This window comes from Zalophus californianus, chromosome 4 (genome assembly GCF_009762305.2).
Source record: "Zalophus californianus isolate mZalCal1 chromosome 4, mZalCal1.pri.v2, whole genome shotgun sequence".
NCBI lineage: Eukaryota > Metazoa > Chordata > Mammalia > Carnivora > Otariidae > Zalophus > Zalophus californianus.
Genome location: NC_045598.1, coordinates 83,867,002 through 83,876,661, shown reverse-complemented (window position 1 = coordinate 83,876,661; position 9,660 = coordinate 83,867,002). Strand labels below are relative to the sequence as shown.

Sequence of the window (9,660 nt, the reverse complement as noted above, 5' to 3'; positions counted from 1 at the left end):
GCCAATTCTTCTTGCACCAGAAATACTTCCTAATCTCCTTGCAGGTTCTTTCAAACTAACTTCTTAGTAGAAGAGCAATAATCATTATCACAACACTCTAACATTACTCTAGATTGCTAAGTCTTTGAACTTCGGGGCTGGTTTTTATTAAAGTTATGAATTGCTATACGGATGCAGTAGGGATTCCCTCTACTTAGTTCACAAAATATAAAAAAGTAAAGCAATGGAAGAAACTGCCTGGTAAATTTGATTTTTAAAAACTTAAAAAATGGGACGCCCGGGTGACTCAGTCAGTTAAATGTCTGCCTTCAGCTCAGGTCATGATCCCAGGGTCCTGGGATGGAGTCCTGGATGGGTCTCCCTGCTCAGCAGGGAGCCTTTCTTCTCCGTCTGCCTCTGCCCCTCCCTCTGCTTGTGTACTCTGTCTCTCTCTGACAAATAAATAAATAAAATCTCAAAAAACAAAAACTTAAAAAATTACCACAAAAAAGGAATGATTATGCAACAGATGGAGATGTTAGCTAATGCTGTGGTGGTTATCCTTTTGCAATGTATAAATGTATGAAACCTATATGCTGTACACCTTAAGTGAAACTTACACAGTGCTATGTGTCAATTATATCTCGATAAGGCTGGGAGAAAAAAACTTAAAAAAACTCATAATGTCAAAAATCATAGGCAATATTTAAGTGTAAATGACAAATTTGGAAAACTTTATGGGTTGTGACAACTGAGAAATGAATTTCCTTAAGGTGTAAATAATGCTGACAAATCAATAAGGAAAGTACTGAAAATGGAACAAGCATAAGAAATGTGTGGCAGAAATAATTAAAATCAATAAACATGATTAATTTTCAACTTCACTAGTGATCATATAAACATGAAATAATAAAAAGATACTTTTTTTGCCTATGAAATTGGTAATGATTAATGATTAAAAGAAGTAATTAGGACAAAGCTACCATAAAAACTGTCTCTTGCATTGTCTAAACAGTACAATACTGCAGGAACAGAAGCTGACAATATGTTAGCAAGGGCTAGCCAAAGGCCTTAGAAGAATCCATACCTTTGATCTGGTGATTTCAGTTCTAGAAATCTCCTCCATGGAATTAGGGATTCATAAAAAGAGTTTTATACAGAGGTGTTTACTACAGTCTTGGTTATGATAACAAATAAACCCAGTAACATCAACAACAACAAAAGAGCAAAACAAGACAAAAACAAAACAACCTGAAAATGAGTATTTTTAATGAGTTAAAGGTGGAGAATGATTTCACAAATTATGGTTCAATTATATGGCAGAATTATTATCCACCATGTATTTTTTTAAGTTTTTATTTAAATTCCATTTAGTGTAGAATTAATTTCAGGTGTGTAATTTAGTGATTCAAAACCTCCACACATCACCCAGTGCTCATCATCACAAGTGCCCTCCTTAATCCCCATCACCTATTTCACCCATCCCCCCCAGCCACCTCCCCTCTGGTAACCATCAGTTTGTTCTCTATAGTTAAGAATGTTTCTTGGTTTGCCCCTCTCCTTTCTTTCTTTTTTCCCCCTTTGCTCTTTTGCTTTGTTTATTAAATTCCACATATGAGTGAAATCACCTGGTATTTGTGTTTCTATTTCTTTCTACCTGGGCAAAAATATGGAACCTTCATGAATTTGTGTGTCATCCTTATGCAGGGGCCATGCTAATCATCTCTGTATTGTTCCAATTTTAGTATATGTGCTGCCAAAGTGAGCCCTACCCACTATATTTTTTTTAAAAGAGACTTTATTTTTTTTTAAGATTTTATTTATTTATTTGAGAGAGAGAGAAAGAGAAAGAGTGTCCACGTTGTGGGGGAGGGGCAGGGGCAGTGGGAGAGAGAGAATCTCAAGCAGACTATCTGTTGAGCACAGAGCCCCGCTTGGGGCTTGATCTCATGACCCTGAGATCATGACCTGAGATGAAATCAAGAGTCTGATGTGTGGGATGCTGAGTGGCTCAGTTGGTTAAGTGTCTGCCTTTGGCTCACGTCATGATCCCAGGGTCCTGGGATCAAGTCTGGCATTGGGCTCCTTGCTCATCAAGGAGCCTGCTTCTCCCGCTCTCTCTGCCTGCTGCTCCTCCCCCTGCTTCTGCTCTCTCTCTCTGACAAATAAAGAAATAACCTCTTAAAAAAAAAAAAGTCCAATGCTTAATGAACTGAGCCACCCAGGGACCCCGATCATAGTTTTAGTGCATCCATTATTAGCCATGTTTGGAAATAATTTTTAATAACATGAAAATACACGCATATATATACATGCATATTGTAAATATTATATATCATAGACATTATATCAAGCTGTTATTAACCATGTTTTGGAAGACATTTTATTAACTTAGGGATATATACATACATATGTCATAATATACAAGTATGCATGTATCATACAAGTATATTACATAATTACATCATAATAAAATACTGCCTACATCTAAAAAAGTAAATCTACACATATACACAGATGCATACACACACACCGTAGAAAAAGACTGGAAGGAAATAAATGAAACCCTTAACTGCATGCTATTACTATTTGATAGAATGATGGGGCTAAAAGAAAAAATTGCGTGAGCAATCCTATTATAGAGATGAGATTTACGCAGCAGTTTTGCATACTTCTCAACTTGAGTCTCACTACAATCCTGTGGGTAAGTGCAGGCAGGTATTATTTTCCCTTTTATAGAGAAAGGTGCTGAGGCTCAGGGAGGTGCTTGGTTTAATCAAGGTAAAAAGGCAGAGCTGAAATTTGAACATGGATCATTTGATGCCATATCTGGAGCTGCTTTCATTTCACTAAACTAAGTTGACTCTTAAAGATCATGTGGCTAGAAAATCTATAGGTATAGGGAGGCCAGGAAATAGTGAGAACCTACAGTTACAATTCTTGAAAGTTTCACAGCTGTTAATAAATAGGAAAAGATGATTGAGATTCTAAGTAGTAAATGCAAATGAAAGTTTCTGCAGGGTTAAAGGAAATTATTTATTATTCACAATATCTGAGCACACTGGCTAAATTGAAGAGCCTTTTTCATGAGTCATCCCTGAGACTTTTGAAGGAAAGTAAGTGGGTATTATCTCAGTCTACACAAAAGGAGACAAATTCATAAAGAATGGAAGAATACACTTGACACACACACATTGAGACAGTGGACGAGAGTAAGGTAAATTTCACATTCTCAGCTTCTGTGTCATGAAGTGGCTTCATATTCTTATACTCCAAACAGGGTATGCTGCTGAGGGGTCCTCAGGGCTTGTTACAGGTGAGTATGAGCAAATGCACTGCTCCCTGAAGTGCCTACCTTTCTACTTTATCTTATTTCCCTTCATATTCCATTTTGTGTTCCCAAATAAGAACTTGAGCATTCTTAGCCAAGAATTCTGGAATTAGAAAAATGAGCATTGGAGTAATTTTATGCTTATCAGAAAGCCAAAACATGTAACCTTTACTCCTCCTTCATTTGAAAAAAACAAAAAACAAAAAACAAAAAACAAACCACAGACTATACTGTGGTTGGTACAGGAAGTTCCTGTGGGGTATCTCCTGGGTGCCAATTATTTTTATCTTTCCATATCATGTTTTTATTTCATTTCATCAGTAAGTACTCATTTGTATAAGCTGATCTTTCCTCTTAAAGAATTACTTATTTCAGGGGCGCCTGGGTGGCTCAGTCATTGGGCGTCTGCCTTCGGCTCAGGTCGTGATCCCAGGGTCCTGGGATCGAGCCCCGCATTGGGCTCCCTGCTCTGTGGGAAGCCTGCTTCTCCCTCTCCCACTCCCCCTGCTTGTGTTCCCTCTCTCGCTATGTCTCTCTCTGTCAAATAAATAAATAAAATCTTAAAAAAAAAAGAATTATCGATTTCATTCAAGCTCTAAAAGTTTTCCCTCAGTTTTCTGTTTGGCTAGAGTGCTTTGCCTTCTGATTTTTCTAAATATTTTTCTTAATCCATCAAATCACTTTGTGTAGATAGACCGAGTGTTCATTATTCTTAAAATGTAAAATACTATGCTAATTTATTTTATGCTAGATTCTACCTTTGTCCTTTGGCATATTGAAAAGCATTCTGTACAAAAAGACACTATTACCTATTAATAGCTGATTGGGAAATATCATGACTCATACATATTTAGAATACTGCCTAGTATCAGTATATTTTTATTTTGGCAATCATTCTTTACATTGCAAAAAGGAGTGCTTTGTTAAGTTCTTTTTTTTTTTTTGAAGTTCTGATAGGTCTTGTCAACTTAGAAATCATAACCTAATGCCCCAGAAGTAGGGTATGTTCATCCCTGGTTACACATTTCCTGGCCCTCTCAACCTCATATCTTATCATTTAACCTCTCATATTTGGACTCTTAATAAATGAGAAGAAATTATTGGTGGGGTTAGATTACTGTACGTAAAAATATGCTAGGTGATAAAAGGGCAACAAAAACATATACTCAGGACTATAAAGCAGGACCAGTGCTTAGTTATGTCTGGAGAATGTAGGTGCATCAGTTTAGGCATTTTGAACACTTCTGGGGCTTTAATTGGTATATAATATATTAGGGAAGGAAACTAAACATACTCATCTAAACTTAAATAGCAATATAAGTCAAACAATAATCAAGGGAGTATAAAGCATGTCAAAATATGTTCTGGAGGGGTGCTTAGTTTAGATTGGGAGAAACTGCTTTATTGTGGAGTCATCAAGAAAGTTTGGATGGAGAGTTGCTAAGAATGACTGCAACGTAGTGAGTAATAACATCAACTTTAGATCAAGACAGGCCAGGGTTTGAAGTCTGGCTATGTGATCTTGAGCAAGTTATTTCACTTCTCTGAGCTTTGGTTGTCTTCTGTTAAACTGGCTTAATAAAACTTACTTTGTAGATGTGTTGGAAAAATTCAATAAACTGAAGCACATAAAACATTCAGCTTGGTTCCTGATACACAGTAAATGCAGAACAACTGTAGCTGTTATTAAGTTGGAGCTTGAATGATAGGTTGTATTTCCACGGCGGGAGTTAGGATTGAGGGAGTAGGAGAGACGGGACAGAAAAATAAAGGCAGAAGATCTTGCTGGTGGGGCAAAGGCATGAATAAGGACGAGAAGGCCTAAATATGCAGATAAGTTTAAGAAGAATGTAAACGGACCACACTGAAGACTTTTGGAGGGCCAAGGGGTGTTACACCATCTATCTTGAACAGAGGCAATTTGCTTCAGATCACAAACCATTTGACCTTAGCAGGTGGCTTGGCATCTTCCTTTTGAATGCCAAGATGCTGGTTTTTGGCAAGGTAAATATTCTATATTTATTTGGTTTCTTATTTCACAGCACCATGGAATGTCTTACACATTACATAGTTCTTTTATGACACATCTGTGAGGTAGGAAGAGCTGTGCATAAAAATGCCTGACGTGAACTAAATGGTCCACAGCAGGTGATTGTGCTGCGGAGATGGGCCTGGCTCCAGATTTCCTTCTTTCCAGAGCCTCTCTGTAAAAGCCCGTGTGGCCACTCATGGAGTTTCTCATTCCACATGTGCTCTGGGAGAGAGAGGAAGGAAAGGCATTGAGTACTGTCAGGACTCAAGCAAGAGGCTTCCAAGACTTCTGCAAATGAGTCATGCAAACAGTTTACTTTACATATAGGGAATATGGATCTATAATTATGAAAACACTTGCACATGATTTCCACAATAGCAAGGTGTCAATAAGCAGGTGCTTCCTTGTGTTTGCAAAAAGGTTCATCCCACTTCTAAAATGTTTATTTTTATGATATCTTTCATATTTGACTTGCGCTTTTCTTTGCACAGATCACAGATGTTTCTCCTTTTCCTCTGATGAATGACTAGGTGAGCAGAGATGGCAAACATCTTATGAAGCCAGGTAAATTTTGGAGAACATTTGTATTCACCAAAGTCACAAAAGCTGTGCAGAAAAGATCTCACTGGATTTTCCTCATTGTTTTGGGAGCAGCGAAAGGAGAACACTGGCTGAAGGAACACTGACTCTCATACATGATGAAGGACTTACCTGGCAAGGATGCTCAGGGACCATCTGACTGATATTTCATTTTTCCAGAAGAGAGTTGAAGCCAAGAGAATTCAAGTCAGCGATTCTCAACCTTGACTGCTTTGGCATCACCTGCAGAGATTTAAAAATAACTTCTTTCTGGGATCCATCTCCAGGTCTTTAATGTAGCTGGTTTGGGGTGTGGTTAGAATACCTAGCGTTTTAAGACCTCCTCAGGTGATCTTCTGTGCAGCCCCAGATTGAAAGCCATTTTGTTCCATGAAATGTACAATACCACATGTACTTATGAACTACCATGCTCTCAATAACATATGTCAATATGAGCAACCAAGATATGTCAAGAGGAGCCCAGACTGCTAAATCTGGTGATTTCCTCAAGCCTCCAAACTTCATCCTGCAGGTTCTTTTGTTCATCTTTCTGTTTGCATTTCTTTCGCAGCCATGTCACATGGTCCGCTGTCTCTAAACTAGCAAAATCATGTTATCAGAAAAAGAGTTGATAAAGGCATCATTCTGCAGTGTAGCTGATGAATCTGTAATACCTACCCTAGCTGCGTTTATATTTTAACCAAAACCATAGGCCCTGCTAGGAAAAAGCCTTCATGATAACTTTGCAATAATAACTCAGAGACAGTTACTCACTGTCTGTGAAGAGACAATCAGATTTGCTCTGTAAGTCTACAAGCTGGATCATCCAGGAGAGCTTCAAGGTCTCTAGCTGTAAACAGGTGGATATACAAGCTTCTCTGGCCATTGCATCAGAGAACGAAAGGACTGTCACTTTGATTGCCAAGACCAGGATTCTTTCTTCTCAGTTTGGATGTTTTCTCCCTACTCCCAACCCTTCTAAACATGAGAGGGCCTGAAATCAGAGTATTTTTCCTGGAACAAAACTGAAGGATGCCTGGCTGTGCCTGGCCAAAGTGCGCCTCTTCATGGGGTATGAAAATCTGGAAAACTGCATGAATTCTGCTGGGCCCATACCTGTACCTAAACATAAGAAATCTGTTTTGTGCCTCCACTATGAGTTGTTTGTAGTGTTTGTCTTTAGCCTTTGTCTGATTCCATCTTTCCATAAGGTTGCATTTAAGTAATTAGGCAATTATGAGAGCTATTTTGAGTACATTTTTCTCCTATAAATACTCACAGAAGGTCTAGATACCAATTTATTCATGGGTTGGAATTCCTACTGTCATTGTATTGTTGATTTTCTTCTCTAGGGTAACAGCATTTGATTCTTCCTATAGTAGGATTATAGCTATTTATGGAATTATCTACTGGAAATATGCCCTTAAAAAAGATGTATCTATTTATTTGAGGGGGGTATGGTAGGGCAGAGAGAGGGAGAGAAGCAGATGCCCCGCTGAGCGTGGAGCCTGATACGGGGCTCCATCCCAGGAGCCTGAGATCATGACCTGAGCCGAAATCAAGAGTCAGACGCTTAACCAACTGAGCCACCCAGTTTCCCCTGGAAATATGCTTTTATTACAGAATGAGATTTCAAGAGATGGAACAGAGAAAAAATGCAGGGAGGCTGAAATATAATTAGGAATCTTAGTTTTCACAACTCTGAGGAGACATTAATGTTTGGGTCCAGCTAGTGAATGCCCTGGGCTTGTTGTTGTCATTGAAATGCCACATCCTAGAAGTTAGGAGAATGCTAGGAGTATGGTAGGAGTAAGGGCTGGACTCCAGGAGAAAGGGCAAAAGTGAAATAGACCTACCCCAATGTAGACCAACATCAAATGTGGCAGAATGAGGGTGATCCTCATTTTTATCCTCTGACTTACTTGTCTGCCAGATAAAAAGCTAATGCTCTATAGAAGATGACATACTCCAGAGCACCTATGAGGTATCACTTAAAATATCCAGGATACAATAAAAAGTATTAGGCATGCAACGAAGCAGGGAATGTGACTAATAATTAAGAGATAAGGTGGGAAAAAAAAGACCTAGATATGATATAAATATGGGATATAGTTAGCAAGGAGTTCAAAATAACCATGAGTAAGATGTTAAAAAATAAAGGAAAAGATGGTCAAAATGAATAAAAAGATGGAATATTTCAACAGAGAATTGGAATCTATTAAAAGAATCTGATAGAGATCTGGGTCTGCAAAGTACGGTATTTAAAAGTAAGGTCTTTATGCCTGACATATGACTAATTAGTCTAGATTCTCATGGTAATTGTATTTATCTGCCACATAGTGATGGGAATAGAGAAACCAATAGGTATAGGCTGATTAATGACAATGAAATTATAAGAGACTGGAGTTGCATAGGCAAAAGAGAAAATTCGTTTGTGAACTGTGCTAGATTTTGACCAATGAGATGAGACAACTATAAAACATGATGTTCAAATGACCAGAAATACATATTTAGTCTGTGCATTAGTTTGTTAGGGCTGCTGCAACAAAGTAGCACCCCCAAGTTCCTAACGCAACAGAAATCACATGGCATTTTCCCTGTGTGTGTGTCTAAGTCCAAAATTTTTGCCCAAATTAATTGTAATTAAGTTGCTGTTGCTTTCAACCCAGAAACCTAATAATTGAAATAATTGGAACAAGATGCAAGCCTTTGAGACCTCAGCATACTTGGAAATAATCAGAAGGGAGCAAAACTTGGAGTTCCAGATGGACAAACCACCTGTTTCCTTGGCAGTCAAAAGAAGGAAGAGCAAGGAGTCTGGAATGAGCTGGAGGAAAAGAAGGGTGGAATTAAGAGGAAGATTGATTTTGGGGGACAATCATATAGGAGAGGCCTAACTTCACAGTCTAATTATTGGACTGGATTCTGAACTAAGGACACTCTAAGATCTACCTCCATATGAGATTCTCTAACTTGGTCACATTAAAGAGCTATTATTGCATGTTGGTTTCTATTGTAATTTGTTGCTATATGCTTATACAGGTAGTTCTCAGCTGTCTTGTAAGTCAGCTTTATTTCCCCTTTTTTTAAAAGATTTATTTATTTATTTGAGAGAGAGAGAGAGAGGGGAGGGGCAGAGGGAGAGGGAGAGAGAGAATCTCAAGCAGACTCCTCGCACTGAGCACGGAGCGGGCGGGGGGCCCGAGGCAGGGCTCAATCCCACCACCCTGAGATCATGCCTGAGCCAAAACCTAGAGTGAGATGCTCAACAGACTGAGCCATCCAGGCACCCCAGCTCTATTTCCTTTTTAAATCATATTTTCAACAGTAACGACATGCCGGGAAGATGATGTTCACATCCACATCCCGGCCCTGTAGTTATCACTGGGTCTCTAGATCTTCTACACCGGAAAATATGTCAGTGCAAATGAAACTAGTATTCTTAAAAAAGCCTTGGATTTTCTTTAAACTCTCTCTGTAGTGAAGAATAACCCTTGCCCAAGAGAGGTCTGCCCTCTGCCCTCCGCTTCTGGGAGGTAATCTCTAAACCCTTGCAATGCCATGCCTGATAGGAGTCTTTGTGGGACTGGAGGTTATGGGATTTCAGAGGTTGCACAGCCTCTGAATTTCCAGATAGTCTGACAGAATTTCTGGATAGTCTAACAATGTTATTTGTGGTAGGAACTTTGAGTCGCCCAGTATCAGCTTGATCCCAGACTACCTGGAAACTGAGGTCAGC

The 9,660-nt window shown here is 38.9% G+C and overlaps 1 non-coding gene across 1 annotated transcript; it reads right to left on the bottom strand.

The window, feature by feature from the left end:
- Positions 1-1,642: 1,642 nt before the first annotated feature.
- LOC113917148 lies at positions 1,643-1,748 on the bottom strand. Its single transcript, XR_003518140.1, has one exon. It is a non-coding gene; the product is annotated as a U6 spliceosomal RNA (small nuclear RNA).
- Between the last annotated feature and the right edge of the window lie 7,912 nt (positions 1,749-9,660).